Genomic DNA, 17,782 nt, shown 5'->3' on the forward strand with positions numbered 1-17,782 from the left:
AGATAAGTGCGACCCTTGGCCAGAAGCATATCTTGAACTTGTGGCAGAAAACAACCATAAGAAAAGACATAAATGCACAATGTTTCATCTTTATGAATCAAGACTATAATGATAAGAAAAAAAAGAAACCGAAAGTTCCACTTTATAACTCTGCACTGTTCTTCTTTGTGTTAAATGAACTCAAACTTCAACCTTATAAAAATCTGAAAATAGTAATATACTTATCATTCCACAAAATAAATATTTTTAAATAATATTCTTTAAGTTTATTTCTAAGTTTTCTACAGTATTACCTTTTATATGAAATTAAAAGCCTGACAGTTGAAGAAAGACTAAAAACATATTTATCTCTCTTTTTCCCTCATGATTCACATTAAAATTATAGTAATAGAAGTAAATAACAATCAACAGAAAAACTTAAAGATAATGGAGTAGTAATACAGTGGGTAAAAGATAACAGTTTTTTTTGAAGTCAGAAAGCAAACACATCTAATAGAGTGGAATGGAGAAGACAGCAACAATCTAAAGTGTGAGAATAAGAAAATTCTGGTAAGAGGAAAGCAAGTAATTAAGTCTAGATGCCCATGAAGACTCAGGAATTGCAGTATGAAGCAATGGCAGAAGGTCAAGTGAACAACTGTGAGTCAATAAGGGAATTCCCTACTTATTCTCCAGATTGGTAGGGAAATCTTAGTAGATGTTTGGTTTAGAATTCCATGAAAAAAATAACTATTAGGATTTCCATATTTGCAACCAGATAGATAGTATTTTCTTACTATCCTCTATTTTGCATTAACTAAAATTTTGGGTTAAATGAAATGAAAATTTTTTATAGATTTAGATATTCCTTGCTGCTTTGTGAATTATGTATTGTATACAATCCCCACATTGAAACAGCCTAATTCTGGATAAAAATTTAAAATGTTTTTAAACATATTTTTTGGGTTGGTATAAAAGTGATAGTCTTTAAGACCCAAAATCGAAGTCCAGAAGAAAATAAGGCAAAAAATAAGTGTTACCCATAGGTTTCTACCCACCACTGTAGTTCTGGAGTTTCTGTTTTTGAGACTGCCTAGTGTATCATTGAAATGATATTTAAGGAATATTAAGGAAAAAAGTACAATAGGAGATTCCCACACAAATCTTAAAACCTAATGGTATATAACTGTAGAATAAGTATGAATAAAAATAATCCATTTTGCAGAAAGGAATATGAGGGAAACTTTTTTTTTTTTTGCAGTTTTTGGCCAGGGCTGGGTTTGAACCCATCACCTCCGGCATATGGGGCTGGCACCCTACTCCTTTGAGCCACAGGCACCACCCTGAGGGAAACTTTCTTGACTCATTTACTAGTTTGAATGGAAAAACTCCTCCCTAAGTTTTTGTGTGGATAACCTGACTCTTGCAGGCTGAATTGTGCTTCTCCAAAATTCATATGTTGAAGTCCTAATGGCTAGTGCCTCAGAATGTGACTATATTTTGAGATAGGGTCTTTAAAAAGGTAACTAGGGTTAAATGAGGTCATTAGAGTGGGCTCTAATCCAAAAGGACTGGTGTCCTCCTAAAACAGATTAGGATACAGACACCCAACGAAGGAAGACCATGTGAAGATACAGGGAAGAGAAGACAACCCCCTGTAAACCAAAGAGAGAAAAGAAATCTTAAAGAAACTAATCCTGCCAACACCTTGATCCCAGTTTCCCAGCCTGTGGGAAAATAAATTTCTACAGTTTAAGCCACCCAGTCTCTGGTACTTTGTTATGGCAGTCTTAGTAAACTAATATACTAGCTTTAATAGGTTTTCCATGGTTTTTGCTTCTTCATTTAAAATTTTGTTTTATTTTTGTTTTGTTGTATGGTCCACAACACCTTAAGCAAAAAAAAAGTCTTTTTTGAAGCATGAAACTGTAATGTATTAAAGAATCTCCACAGAGCAAGAGGGACTTTGCCCAACAAATGCAATCAGTGTAACCTGTTTTCTTGTACCCTCAATGAATCCCCAACAATAAAAAAAAAGAATCTCCACAGATATAGTGCAATGGAAAATAAGAAGCTCACATTCAAAAATCCAAATGTGCAAGAAAATAAAGCACCAAGAGCAAAATCTAAGAGAAAAAGTGTCAGCAGAAATCCATAAATAATCATATATTGAAAGTACTGCACACAAAATACAAAATATCCATGTTGTACTTAAATAAAATTTGAAAATATTATCATGGAACAAAAACTAATTAACTTTTGGTGAATTATTTGATGATTAGTAAAATAATACCAGTGGTTTATAACAAATCTTATTCTTCTCCAATATGGCAGGAAGCTATAGTTGGGCTACAGTTTTCCCTGATTTCTTTATCCTGGAATCCATGTTGAAGAAACAGCTTCTATCTACACCACTGCCTTTCTCATGCAAGAAGCCTCATTTTAAAAAACCGAACTGATTCTTAATCTTTAGCTTACAAATGATATGTATCATTTCTGCTTGTGTTACATCGAATTAAAGCAAATCATATCTCTTATCTTGTAGTCAATTCTGTTATCAAAGGGGAAGGAAATTATATTCCTTTCACAAAGGGTAGTAGTATAATTCACATGGCAATTGACAAAAAAAATACACACACTTTTCACAGAAAAAGGTGGTGACTCACTGGGAAAATAGTACAATTAACTCCAGTATATTTGGTAACTTTTAAAGAGAACTTCTGGAAATTAAAAAAATAAATAAATAAATTGACAGTATATACATGTGCTTAAATAGATTTATTAAATGGCAGATTTGATAGAACAAAAAGGAGAATTAGAAAACTAGAAGTTGGATTTAAGAAATTACCTAAAATACTACTCATGAAGGTAAATAATTGAGAATTATGAAATAGAGTCTAGAAAAAATGGATAGCAGAGAAGTTGTACCATGCATCTAATCAAAGTTTCAAAAAAGATAATTAAGAAAGCAAGACAGCATCAAATCATTAGAATAAATTTAAAGTAAATTTACAAGTATACAAGTAGAATAAACTAAAGAAAATTTGTAACTACAAAAGAATAAAATTCTATAATTCTAAAGTCAATGATAATCTCATATGATCTAGCCTAGATATATGGAAAACAGCCTACGATGAAACATATAATAACATATATAATAATATAATGGAAATTAGAAAATAGCTATGTCTGAATATTAACTAAAACAATATATATTAGGACTTTCGCTTAAGGATTTTCACTTAAGGATGGTTTTAGAAAATTCAGGAACTTAAGGATAGTTTTAGAAAGACTAATGCTCCTGCTAGAAACCTTTAAAAAACAAAGTCATGTGAGCAGGGCACCGGCCCCAGCCAAACTGCAACAGAAAAAAAAAATAGCCAGGCGTTGTGGCAGGCACCTGTCGTCCCAGCTACTGGGGAGGCTGAGGCAAGAAAATTCCCTAAACCCAGGAGTTGGAGGTTCCTGTGAGCTGTGATGTCATGGCACTCCACCAAGGGTGATAAAGTGAGACTCTGTCTCTAAAAAAAAAAAAAAAAAACAAAGTCACGTGAATAATACAACAAACAAAGAATAGATGAAACAAATAGAAAACAAATAGCAAAATGGCAGTCTTAAAAGTAAATAGCAATAATAACATTAAGAATTAGTGAATTCCACAGTGGATATCAGGAAGATATAAAAGAAAATTTTTAAGGAATGTGTGTGTGTGTATGTACGTGTGTACTTAACAGAGAAAACAAATATTGCATTTATTTTCTTATCTTAAAAAAAAAATGACATTTAAAGTCCCCAAATCAATGATTTTTTAAATGTTACTGATTATATCCAGTGCTCTTGTTCTTAGTGGCTACATTGGTTTGGGGCTTTTGTTTTTTCATTTAATTCTAAAATGGCTACCAATATTCTAACACTCTGATGTACAAGCCCTGTGTAATCTCTTCCTCTTTGATAGTTGGCGACCTGACTCAGTCAGTTGAATCCTTTGAAAAGAAGATATAGGTTAGGACTATTTACTCCCATACTTCATTGAACTATGGCAATTCGCTGTTTGCTCAAAACCTTGGGAGTTAGAGAGAGATAGGTTAGAGGTTTCAAGTATATTATGCTATTGGGCCACAAAATGGAGATAGTATTTCTTAACTTGCTGGTCATACAGAATGTGGAATTGCTTTGGGTCAGGAGCTCCAGGGTCACTCAGAAATCGTAGTGCTCTTTCCTGGTTTCCACCATCCCCCCCTTCTTCTCTTTCCCTTCCTTCCACCACCTATTTAAAAGTGTTTGTTTCATAGAAATCTTCAAACACAAGAGTATACAGAACAGTATGATGTCCTTCCAGGTACACATCACACGTGCTAACACAGTAATCATTTTGCCAGTCTGGTTTCCAATATTATCATTAAGTTAATCCCAGGTATTATATCATTTTGTATATATCTTCATCAATTTTAATGTGACCTTTAATAGATAAAGCAAGGTTCATTCATCTTTGAAAGTCCAGAAGAAGTACTCAATACAATTTGTTGAATAGTTTTCAGCAGCTAGTTCTTCTGCCACTAAGATTTTCAGGAACAGCTGAGAAGGGAAAAATATTTCTGTTGTTTGTTTTTGTGCTATTGCCTATTATCTACGCTTTCTCCATTTTCCATCACCATTAAAACTCTACAAGGTAGAAAGGATTCTAATTTTCCATTTAAAATGATATAACCTACGTGGAAAACAAGCAGCAAAATTTTCAGTGGAGTTCTACAAAAACGCAAGGTTTGAGGAACAAATAAGCTCTCAAATTAAAGACTATCTTCCTGACAGTCAGCCTCCCCGCCCCCCCCCGCCCCACGCCAAACGCGCTTCAGCTCCCCACTAAGCCTCAATCTGCAATAGTTCCTCACTGTTCTCATCATTTTCCCTTTTCCTATTTAGGATTCTAGTGGCAATTTACCCCCTAAATACCTCTCTGCTGGAGTCGTGTTACCTTCCCTCTCTCGCTCCTCAAATTTCAGGGGTCTCCTGTTTAAGTTACCAGCACTGAGCTCATTCCATAGTCTTCCCAGACACTAGGGATCTAAACCGGGAGCCTGAGTGTACTCTGAGCTGGATTAGAATCTTTTGGCCCAACCATCACCAATCTACAGTGTGGAGTCCTTACCCAGATGGCAGATCTCTGCCTTCTCTGTCCCCCTCCTCTGCACTCCTCTGAAATTACACTCTCAAGTTAGAACTTCACACCAAATTTGTCACAGTGTATCTGGGGAAAAGTCAAAATATCTCCTTTGGGAAAAATGCGTGAGACAGCTAATTCAGAAGCCACAGGTGAAGGAGCCTGGATGAGGCTGTACTTGACCTTTGCTCTTCTTTACAACCCATGGACAGGATGCCTCTGAGGCACCTCCTGGAAGATGCTGACAAGATGGGAAAAACCAGAAATGTTGGCTGGGAGGCAGCATTTTAACTATAATGGTCACAGGAAGTCTTCTTAGGACCTGATAGTCACAGTTTTCTTCCATAGGCTTTAGGGATGAGTTCAGGGTGGCTGAAGTTTCAGGCTTCAAATAAACTGGGAATAGTAACTTCTTTCAGCTTTCTGAGATACAATTCAGAAAAACAAAACAAAACAATAAACAATAAAAATTACACTGTCATTTGGTAGCACTTGCCTTTGTAACTCAATGCCCACGAGGAGACTGGGAAACAGTAAGAATTCGTGGGCAGGAAAAGGGAGGAAAGCGGAAAATGGACCTTCCACAAAATCATTCTCAGTCCAACTTGGAATAGTTGTTCTTCCTTCAGCTTTTCCAAGGCCTCTTATAAGCTCCCACTTTCTCCAAGACCCTTTTCTCCCTACAGGTTCTTAGGGCCCTCCTTCTCTGACCTATAGCTTTGGGTCTAAGGTACCTTTGGGACACTGGGTGAGAACCAGGTTAGGACAACCAGTGGCTTCCCCTGGAAACAGAGAGCTGACATTGGGAGCCATGAAAGGCTTGTGACAAGAAAGAAATTGGTTCAAAGGCAGAGTACCCGCCTTGCATGTGAGGAATAGTGGCATCCATACTCATATTCTCTAGTTTTGTGCCTTCCCTTTGACTTCTGCCTTGGATGTGACTATCAAACCGGAAAGCCAGAAATAACTAGACATCTTATAAATAAGGAGAGGCAGTTAAAATGTTCCTGTGTTTTCTATTAGAATGTTTTTGGTGCTATGCCACTCATGACAAAGACAAGTGATGTTACTTATTAAGAAAGAAAGAAGGTAGAGAAACAAATACTTACTTTATTGTTTGTAATTATAGAAGTATTTAAGGATAAGGATTGAAACAGGAGTAGATCCTTAAAAGAATCATATAAACTTTAAGATAATACCCATTATTATTTTAAGTTGTTTGATTATATTTTCAATTTTTTATCAAAAAATGCCTTCAGACTAAAGCTGCAATATTAATTCTTCCCTACATCTTCTATTTGCTGGCCTACCCTGCGATTTTGGGCTTGCTAGCTTCCACAATCATATGAGCCAATTCCTTGAAATAAATGTCTATCTTTCTACCTATCCATCTATACATATATATATATATATATAATATGTTATTGGTTGTGTTCTCTGCAGAACTCTGACTACCATGTTCAAATGGAGATACCAAAGTGAATCAGAGACAAGAATCCAGAGCACAGGTAGATAGCTCTTCTGAACATTGGTGTAGAATGTAATTTAGACAATGATTCTGTAATATACAGAGGGTACCAAGAAATGTACACATGTTTTAAGAAAGGAAAAAACTGTATTAAAATTGTAATACTCAAATTTAATACAGTTTTTTTTCCCCTTTTTCCCCTTAAAATATGCATACTTTTTTTGGTGCCTTCTACAGATCCACCTTTTTCAGTGGTCACATACATAGAAAAATATACACAAAATTTGGGCAAGTAGTCTATCTCTGAAATACATCAATACAGATGTAAATTAGCCTAAGATTAAGAAGTGGGCCAAGGAGTGAATGTGTGGGAAGACTGGTATTTAGAGAAGAAAGGGGATAAATGAAAGAATTGGAGAGTTGGATGGCAAGGGTAAAATAAAACCTATCAATAAAAGATCAGTCAAGAATCAAATATTGTTGAGTGTGAGTTAGAAAAAAATCTAAGTGTTGATGGGATTTCTCCATAAGGATGTTACCTCAATCAAAGCAGTTTTAGTAAAATGGTGGGTGGATACCAGATTGCAGTGGGTTGAGAAATGGAAGAAAAGTAGAGATATGCAGATGTCTCTTTCTGGAAATAAAGGGAAAGAGTAGAAATGGCAGCTTGAGAGTAGCAAGTGTGGATCTTAGGATCAAGCAGACTGTTAGCATGTATGTCCGTTTAGAGATGAAGACTGCAATCTTCCACGACTACTTGTTCTATAAGGTAAAATTGGGGTAGGAAGAGCAAACACTGGAGGCGACATTGCTGTGTGATTTTCTTTTATTTTTTCCGTCCAAGCCAGACTTTAATCAGGCAGAAGCCCTTTACAATTTCCCACCTTCGAGTTTCCTCAAATGGAATTCATTGCTTATTACCTCAAGGAAGTTACTTATCACTTACTAAGTATGTACCCGGGGCTCCCTGAGAAGCGATAATCATAAGAACAATGTGAAGAGAAGGCTGTCGAAAGGAGAGTCTGGTCGGCTTGCAGGACAAAGAGAAGATAAAGGATTAGCGAAGGTAAATCACCGCAGCACAACGGATTTGGTCGGTAATTGATTCACTTTGCTTGGTTCCAAGGAAACTAGTAAGAATAAACGCAATAAGACAAATTCTAAACGTATTAAAGATCACGGTGTATGGTCGGAGGCGGAAAGGTTCTTTTTCATGTTATGCTACGATTGGTTGCAAAACGATGCTCCAGGTGAGGCTCGAACTCACAACCTCGGCATCACTCGCACACATACTGCCATATAAGTACCGCGCGCTAACCGATTGCGCCACTGGAGCACTCACTCTTTGGTTCCGGTCACTCGTTACACGGCCTACACAGGAACATCCAGTGAGTTTGTTCACCCTGCCCAGGTGCCCAGGGAGCTGCATCTCCTGTAGGCGTAGGAAAGTGGACTGGGTTCAGTCGCGGACGCCCCTAGGCGCCCGTCCTGAAAGTGCCCAGCGTGCTCAGCTTGCGGAAATGAAGGCAAATACTTCCTTCCAAGGCAACCGGGAAAAATGAGGACGTTAGGGAGAGTTCTTCTGCCTCTAGCGTCTCCTAGAGGACAGTTGGTGGCGGCGGTGTGGGCGAGCGAGAGTCCCATTGTGGTGCAGGTCTCGGAGACCTTCCCTTAGCTCTCCCGGCGTTGGAGGAAAGCCTGCCACCTGCCCACGCAAAGGGGGACGAAGGGATTCCAATCCCTGGGAGGATCGCGAAGCCTCCACTGGTGGAATTTATTAGGGCCGCTCGCTGCCTCTCACTTACGCGGTTACGGAAAGGGAGCGGTTCTGGGCTGCGTTTTCTGCAGCTAAGTAGTCTGCAAGACAGTAGATGGTATGGGGGCTCGATTTCTTCCCGTGGGCATCTGAGAGTTCAAACTATCTAGGGTAAAACAGCTGAAACACGCTGGAGATTGGGTTTCTGAAATTCTGGGTGTTTCTTTGCCAAGTTAAACTAGGTTTTTAAAAAATGTCTAATTAGATTAAATAAAGACCTCGTGCGTCAAAGTATTGTGAGACAATAGGGGAAAGGGCTACATCTAGAAGTGTGTTTGTGTGTGTTTACAGGGAGTATTGTGTAAATTGGCGTCTTTTTGTTTTGGGTGGATGATGTGGGCAAGAGAAATTACACACGATTAGTTGGCCTTTCTAGCCCAAGCAGTTTCTTTTAAAAGAATTATATTTAATAATGTACACAGCTGTGATTTAATAAAAAAATTTTAAAAAATAATTATATTTAAATTAATAATATATATTTAAAGTGTACAATAAGACATTCTGATATACATATTCACAGTGAAATGATTCTTATGTTAACATGTCAGTCTTCTCACTACTTTGTGTGTGGTGAGTGCACACATACTGAAATCTACTCTCTTATTTTGAAGTATTAACTATAGTCATCATGTTACACATTAGATCTCTAGAATTAGTCATCCGACATAACTGCCACTTTCTACCCTTTGACCAACAGCTCACCATTTCCACACAGGTAACCACTATTCTACTCTCTGCTTCTATGTATTTAGAATCTACTTACACTTCATAAGTGAGATTATGTGGTATTTTTCTTTCTGTGTCTGGCTTATCTCACTTAACCTAATGACATCCAGTTTCATCAATGTTGTCACAAATGGCAAGATCTTTTTTTAAGGATGGATGATATTCCATTAAATGTATGTACTGTATTTGATTTATCCATTCATCTGTCACAGACACTAAAGTTTTCTATATCTTGGTTATTGTGAATGTTTCAATGAACATGGACATGCAGACATTGCTTTGAAATCCTGAATTCATGTCCTTTGTATGTATAACCAAAAGAGAGATTGCCAGATCATATGGTATATATTATTTTTAATTTTCTAAGGAACTGCCATACTGCTATTTTCCATAATGGGTGAACTATTTTGCATTCTCACCAATGGTGTATAGGATTTCCTTTTCTACCCATCCTTGCCAACACTTGTTATCTTTTATCTTTATAGTCATTCTAACAGGTGTGAGTGAGATAATTATCTCATTCTGATTTTGATTTGCATTATCCTGATGATTAGAAATGCTGAGCATTTTTTTTATATTGGCCACTTGTATGTTTTCTTTGGGAAAATGTCCATTAAGATTCTTTATTCATTTTAAACTTAGATTGTGTTTTTGCTGTAAAGCTGTGCAAATGCCTTATGTATTTTGAATATGGCCTTCTTATCAGATATGTGATTTGAAAATATTTTCTCCCAACCTATAGTTTGCCTTTTCATTTTTTCCATCATGTCCTTCACTGTGCAGAATATTTTTAGTTTGATGTAGTCCAGCTTGCTTATTCTTGCTTTTGTTGTCTGAGCTTTTGATATCCTGTCCAAAAAGTCATTACCAAGGCCAGTGTCAAGGACTTTTGCACTGGGGAGCAAAACATCTTTTTGTTTTTTCTTTTAGGAGTTTTATAATTTTAGGTCCTATGTTTAAGTCTTTAATGTACTTTGAGTTGATTTTTGTGCAGGGTGTAAGATATGGGTCTAATTTCTTTATTTTTCTTGTGGGTTCCTAGTTTTCTCAACATCATTTATTAAAGAGACTATCCTTTCCCCTTTGTATACTGTTGGCACCCTTGTCAAAAATCAATTGGTTGTAAATGTGTGGATTTATTTCTGGGCTCTCTAGTTCCATTGGTCTGTGTGTCTGTTTTCATACAAATGCCATGCTTTTTGATTACTATATCTTTGTAGTATATTTCAATGTCAGGCAGTATGATACTTCCAACTTTGTTCTTTCTCAAGATTGCTTTGGCTCTTTAAGAGTCTTTTGTGATTCCATACAAATTTGAAAAATGTTTTTCTTTCTGTGGAAAATGTCATTGGAAATTTGATAGATATTGTGTTCATTTGTATATCACTTTGGATGTTATGGACATTTTAAGAATATTAATTCTTCCAATCCATAAATCTTTCCATTAATGTGTGTCCTCTTCAGTTTCTTTCACCAATGTTTTGCAGTTTTCAGTGTGCAGATCTTTCATGTTTGCTTAAGTCTAGTCCTAGGTATTTTAAATTTTTGTAGTAATTGTAAATGGGATTCTTAAAAAATTTTTAGATAGTTTGTTGGTGGTGTAAATAAACACAGCTAATGTTCATTTGTTGATTTCATATCCTGTAACTTTACTGAATTTGTTCATTAGTCTTAACAGCTTTTTGGAGAAGTTTTTTAGAGTTTTTTACTTGTAGGAGCATGTCATCTGCAAACAGTTTTACTTCCTATTTGGATGCCTTTTATTTTGTGTCTATTTGCTTTTGTTAGTAGTTTTAGTATTATGTTGATTATAAGTAGAAAGAATGGACATCCATGCCTTGTACCAGATCTTAGAGGAAATGCTTTCAGTTTTTCTCCATTAATTATGACGTTAACTGTGGGATTTTCATAAATGACCTTTATTCCTTGAGGTAATTTTTTTTTCTTTACCTATTTGGTTTAGAGCTTTTGTCATGAGTGGATGTTGAACTTTGTGAAATGCTTTTTTTGTATGATTTTATGGTTTTTATCTTTCATTCTATTGATTTGATATATATCATGTTGATTTGCTTATGTTAAATTGACCTTAAATCTCAAGGATACATCACACCTGGTCCCAAGGTGTAATCTTTTTGGTGTATTATTGAATTCATTTTATGAATTATTTTGTGGAGGATTATATTGGCCTATAGTTTTCTTTTCTTGGGGAGTCTTTGTCTAGCTTTGGTTTTCAGGGTGATGCTGGCCTTATAAAATGAGTTTGAAAATATTCCCTCTACTTCTATTTTTTGGAAGATTTTGAGAAGGATTGGTATTAATTATTCTTTAAACGTTAATGCAGCTATGAAGCATCTGTTCCTGGGTCTTTCTTTCTTGGGAGGTACTATGGTTTGTGTGGCTTGTCCCTGTCAAAACTCATGTTGAAATTTAATTGCCAACATAAAGATATTGAGAGGTGGTGGGACTTTTAAATAGCATTTGGGTCTTAAGTAACCCACCCTCCATGATGAGATTAATGCAGTCTTGTGGGAGTGAGTGAATTCTCGCTTTCTCTGTACAAGATTGGTTGCCATGAGAGCAAATTATTAAACAAGGCTGCCTCTCCTGTTTGGTCTCTTTGTTTGCACCTACTTCCTCTGTCTTCTGTTTTCTGCCATGAGTTGAAACAGTAAAAGGCTATCAATAGATAGGATGCCAGATCTTGGCAGCAGAACCGTGAGCTAAATAAGACTCTTTAAAAAAAAAAAATTTACCCAGTTTCAGGTTTTCTGTTACAGAAACACAAAATTGACTAAGGATATTTTTGTTTGTTGGGGGGGGGTTGTTTTGTTTTGTTTTGAGACAGAGTCTCACTTTCTCACCTCCTGTAACAGGGGACAAGAGTTGTTGTGGCATCATAGCTCACAGCAACCTCAAACTCTTGGGCTCAAGTGATCCTCCTGCCTCAGCCTCCCAAGTAACTGGGACCCGCAGTAACATGTGCCCGCAACAACGCCTGGATGTTTTTTAAAGACAGGGGTCTTGCTCTTGCTCAGGCTACTCTCGAACTCAAGCAATCCACTACTACCACCCCATCACTCCAGCATCTCAGAGTGCTGGGATTATAGGCATAAGTCATCTCGCCCAGTCAGATGTTTTTGATTATTACTTTAATCTCCTTATTTTTTATAGGTCTGTTCAGGCTTTCTCGTTCCTCTTATTCAACAGACTTTCAAAGTAGGTATTATCACTAACTGATTTGTCTAAATTTACATAGCTAATAAAAAGCAGAGTTTAGATTTGAACCTGGGTCTCTCTGTAAGCTTGTTCTTTGTCTCCATGTCAAGTTTCTTCTACATGAACCATGATAAGAAGAAAGAGTAAAAGTTAAGACAGAAAACATTAAATTATGGTTATACTCAAGATGAACAGATTATGAGGATGAAACAAATTAAAAATACCAACTGTAATTGAGGAAGCTGCAAAAATAAGCCTGGGAACCAATGAGAACTATATAGTTTATAGATAGACTTAGGTAGCATAAATTACTGATTGCCAGGAATGGAAATTTGATAATGATAGTCCTGCCCTGTCAAGGATCAAGACAGGGATTTCAGGTTGAAATTCAGATCTCTTTACTGTGATGTACATTACCTCTGACACTTCAGATTCAGATTCTGCCATGTTATTCTACTATGTAGTCAAAAAGATCTATGATATATGGTATTTCTAATTGCCAAATTTATACAATCCTGATTTGTAAGTCAATATATAACCACATTCAATTAATGTTATTTTTTTCATCATTTCTGAATATAAGTACCTTATAGAAGCTGTAGGTGTGCTCGCTTAAGCAGCACATATTAAAATAAGAACTTGTAAGCTCAGTGCCCATAGTTCAGGGGTTAGGGCATCAGCCATATACACGGAGGCTGAACCCTACCCAGGGCCTACTAAACAACAATGACAGTGACAACAATAACAACAACAATAATGTAGGATAATATTTAGAAATAAACTTATCCTACATCAAGCACACAAAGTAAATTCAGTGTGAGTTTAAAATGACATGCTTTTCTTCCAGAGGCTTAAGACGCTTGGACCCTCCTGGGTTACTCACAGAGTTAGGTTTTTTGGAATTGTAAAAATTCCTTAGGCCTTTTCTGTGAAGCAGTACACCCCGTGAAGCCTGAGATCCAAGGGCATGCCGCCCTTCCTCAGAGATACGGGCCAGAGGGTTGACATATGTTAACAACATATTGTCAGAGGTCTATAGGTGGTCTGCCCTGAAGGAAGGTCACAGTCATTACTTCATACTGAGTTAACTGAGTGAATGCTTGAAGATATTTTTCTATTAATTCTGTTCCCCTATAGCTGTTTTTGTCTTTGTGCCCTGCTCGGGAAACTAGTCACTGTTTAGAGGAAGAGATTTACTACACAAGTGGTTACATTGATATGATAAATATTTCCTTTCAAGTTAAAATTCAGCTAATAGATAATGGATTAGGTGTGTATGTGACTGGAAGAGTATAAAACTTAAACTTGGAATAAAGAACTTTGGTATATGCCATCCCACGGTGTATAGTCTGTTTCTTGACTTAATAATTACAGGAGCGAGTTTACACCTACAGCAAAGCTGCTGCTCGTTCGCATCTCGGTTCACGCAACAAACAAAAAAAAAAATAGCCAGGTGTTGTGGTGGGCACCTGTAATCCCAGCTACTTGGGAGGCTGAGGCAAGAGAATCTCCTAGCCCAAGAGTTTGAGGTTGCTGTGAGCCATGATGTCACAGCACTGTACTGAGTGCAACATACTGAGACTCTGTCTCAAAAAAAAAAAAAATTAGAACTTGTAGGTCAACTTCTATTATAGTTACATCTAGAAATCTAATGTGGCCTATTGTGAGTTAATGTAAGGTACAACACTCTCAAAAATGCTAAAAAAATGTTTATTTTATTTTAAATACAGGGCTAGAGTAGGGGATAGCAGCTGATAATACTTGGCTATTTAAGAGAAGTCACTGACACCACTTCCCCCATTCCTACTGTCCAACAGAAAAGTGATACTCATACTTCCTTGACTTTAGACGAGGTGGGTCCCATTCTCAGTTCCAGGGCATAATTGGACAGATATAAGTAATCATAGTAGACCCCTGGGCGGCGCCTGTGGCTCAGTCGGTAAGGTGCCGGCCCCATATACTGAGGGTGGCGGGTTCAAACCCGGCCCCGGCCAAACTGCAACCAAAAAATAGCCAGGCGTTGTGGCAGGCACCTGTAGTTCCAGCTACACGGGAGGCTGAGGCAAGAGAATCGCTTAAGCCCAGGAGTTGGAGGTTGCTGTGAGCTGTGTGAGGCCACGGCACTCTACGGAGGGCCATACAGTGAGACTGTCTCTACAAAAAAAAAAAAAAAAAATCATAGTAGACCCCTTCTTCATAACAATAAATAGATAAGTAAAAGCATGAAAAACAAATAGCCAATGTGAGGGAAAATTTACTGATGAACATATAGGACAGGTTCTCAACAAAAGATACAGTGAAGAGGTATGTTTATTTTTATTCTGGATTTTATCATGAAATTGTAGGGGTTTGAGCCACTGTGGGGAACCAGCTGGAGTATGAGACCCGTATGCTGAGAATGACAGAGTGGAATGATTCAGAAAAATGAAATGATTTAAAAATTTATCACAGGTCCTGATAACATCATGGAGTCACTGAATTAACCAGCCATGTAGCCTCTTCAAAGCATTTGGTTTAAACCAGTTAAGTATTTTTATTATTGTAGAAAATTGCTGAAAATTTCCTCTAAGTTCCCTGAAAATTTCCTCTAGGAAGGGAAGGATCTTTGAGCTAGATATGTCATAAATGAAAGTTTTGTAAGCATTCTGCTCTATATCCTTCTAATCACTGGCATTAACTCAAAACAGCCACATAAATAGCATGAAAAATGTTTGTCTGGTGTACCCTTGATTCACTAAGACTTCTCTTTCCTATCAGCAGACTAGACATTCTCTTCACTTAGGAGAAACCTATGTCTCAGCCACTAGCTCCCACCTGGCCTTGCTGCCTGTTAGTGGCTTTAGACTGAATTGACACTTGCCCAGGCCCACTTCACACTCTCAAGGACAAAAAATAGCCACTGTGAGCCTCAAAGCTATAGTCAAGAAACCAGAAAACCACCTCTGTATATAGTATTCTACTGCTTTTCTGTTTACACGTGAGGGTCGAGAAAGCATAGCATCACACACCTATGCCACAAGTTAAGCCTTTTTGTGATGCTCACAGAGTTTTTTCCCACTCAACCCTTCATTAATGCATGCAGAATTTTAATGTAAAATTTGCCCTTGAAGATACTGAGTGTGGTGCCCTCAAAAGTACAGAATAGAGTAGGAAGACAGTTGAGCAAACAGCTGTTTACAACAGTGTGAAAAAAGTCACAATTGAGGTGTATGTTCTGCTACATCCTAGAGACCAAAAAAAAGAACACACAACACAAATGGGGAAAGAACAGCCTCATTAGGTTCACAGATGTTTCCATTATTCCATTTGTTCCTGCTGGTCTCTGACTCCCAGTTTCCTTTTCAAAGGGCAAAACTCTAAAATCTCCATCTGCTGCTTTTAGTTCCCTCACCCAGGAGGTCAAGGACAAAAGGCGTCAAGTAGATCACGAATTCTCTAAGTTGGGAAGCTGAAGAGCAGACAAATGGAAGAGAGTAAAGTGCACCTATCAGCCAATCTAGAAAGGTGATTATTAAAATGAAAAAGAACCTCATAAAGACCAATTGATACTTCAAAAGACATTTACAGGGCGATAAGATTTATGGGCATTATTTTACTTAATATGCACGTTTTATTTAGTAGAGTGCTTTACAAATAAAATTTAACACAAAACAACAAGAAAGAAAAAAGATGTCAACTTAAGTAGGGCCAGTCGTGAAATGAATAACATCTGACTATGGATCAGAGGATTCAAGGTTCAATTGCTGCCTCAAAATCGTCCCCTCTTTGTTTTCTGGTAAGATGGGGTGTTCTTATTTATAATCCACATATTTTAAAAAACCTCAGAAACCTTTTCTTTATGGGGTGAGCCTCATAAACGTGTATTATAACACTTGTTAGATCACACCTGAGCAGGACTGGGGGGGTGGGGGCAGGGGGCAGAGGAGGGAGGCTGGAAAAGATTCCCAAAGGAATAAGAAAAAAAATTGATACAAATCGACTAATAGTATCTTCTATATCGGCAAATTTTGCGTGAAAAAGTCTCCCGTTTTAGAACTCATATCGTTTTAATGCTCCCTCCTGAAAACACAAAATCCTTAACGAATCCTGGTTCTTTCACTCAGGAACCAGGACTACCGGGATTGTGTTTCGATCGAGTGACTGGAGGACCGGGTTGAGATCAGCTGAAAGGAGGTAGTAACCCAAACTTTAGCTGCGCCTTCCGGCGCAGGGACCTTGCGGAACACCAACTCAGAGCCGCGCAGTCACTGGGCACTGCTCGCGGTCAGGGCTCCAGGGCTGCGGGGAGACGGGTCCCTGCGGGCGCTGCCTCGGGCGCTCATCCTCACCGAAGGACCTTGGAAGGGCGGGTCAGCTGACCGAAGAGAATTCCGGCTCAATGAATAGACGGGGGTTTCTGTCCTATTCAACTGCGGACGACACTAAGAGGGGACGGAGATGGCTGAGGGAATTCAGGCAACAGAAAAGAGAATAAATAGAGTCTGGGAGTGCGACTGGACTTAGGTCTAGGAACAGGACCCTTCCTTCTTCCTGGTTGTGTTGTGGTCTTCTGAGATAACGCAGCTCAAGCTTTTTCTCTAAAAGTTTAGAAGAGGAGATACAATCCAGGGATCGAAAGACAGATCCCACCAATTTCGCTGCCCAGGTTGCCTCATCACTGACAACTTTTAAGAGCACTTGCGCAGCCAGTGCAGGAGAAAAGCGTTTAGGAATTTGCATTCGCGTTCCATTCTGCTTCCAAACTCGTCGTTACCGGAACTCCTGGTAGAGTCATGCTTCATTCTGTCTTGGAATTTGTTATCACGAGGTAATCGCTACCTAGGAGCTGCTGGCAACATATAGCAACTAAAAACTAAACACCTTTGATCAGATCTCTAAAACGTTTTTCTAACTGTGGATAGTAATCTATGTTTCAAAGTTAATTTTTCTCCCACGGATTCGTTACTAAGTCTACAACACTTAATCCTCTTTATTTTTAGCCTGAAACATTGTCCCTATGAAACTCTGCAGTAGGAAACTTCAAATGCCACTTGCTTAATGCGATTGTTTCAGGTAAAATGAAACCTACCCTGTTACCCACCCACTCCCCACCCCCCTCAACCCCCGGAGTCTGGCTTGTCTCTAGACCTACTTCCCTTTTTTTTTCCCATAGTAGCTTGATGATCCTCAGAGGCTGACTAAAGACGGAATTTCCTCCTGTTCTCCCAGACTGCTGGTTTGAATAAAGGTGCAAATGCAAATAAACATGCACATTCAGCTCCTCTGCTTCTGGATTCAACTCCATTCATTTTCCAAAAAGGGAAAATTTTGATTCTTCTGAAATTTGCACCAACCCTCTGACAGAAGCCCCAAACCTACTATTTGTAAAAGGGATAGTAGAAAACAGATGCCCCTCAACTTACGATAAGGTTGTATTTCA

The 17,782-nt window shown here is 38.0% G+C and overlaps 1 non-coding gene across 1 annotated transcript; it reads right to left on the minus strand.

Annotated features, from left to right (window-relative positions):
- Positions 1-7,847: 7,847 nt before the first annotated feature.
- TRNAI-UAU (transfer RNA isoleucine (anticodon UAU)) lies at positions 7,848-7,941 on the minus strand. Its single transcript has 2 exons — positions 7,904-7,941; positions 7,848-7,883 (listed from the first exon to the last, which is right to left on the minus strand). It is a non-coding gene; the product is annotated as a tRNA-Ile (tRNA).
- Between the last annotated feature and the right edge of the window lie 9,841 nt (positions 7,942-17,782).

This window comes from Nycticebus coucang, chromosome 9, assembly GCF_027406575.1.
Source record: "Nycticebus coucang isolate mNycCou1 chromosome 9, mNycCou1.pri, whole genome shotgun sequence".
Classification (NCBI taxonomy): domain Eukaryota; kingdom Metazoa; phylum Chordata; class Mammalia; order Primates; family Lorisidae; genus Nycticebus; species Nycticebus coucang.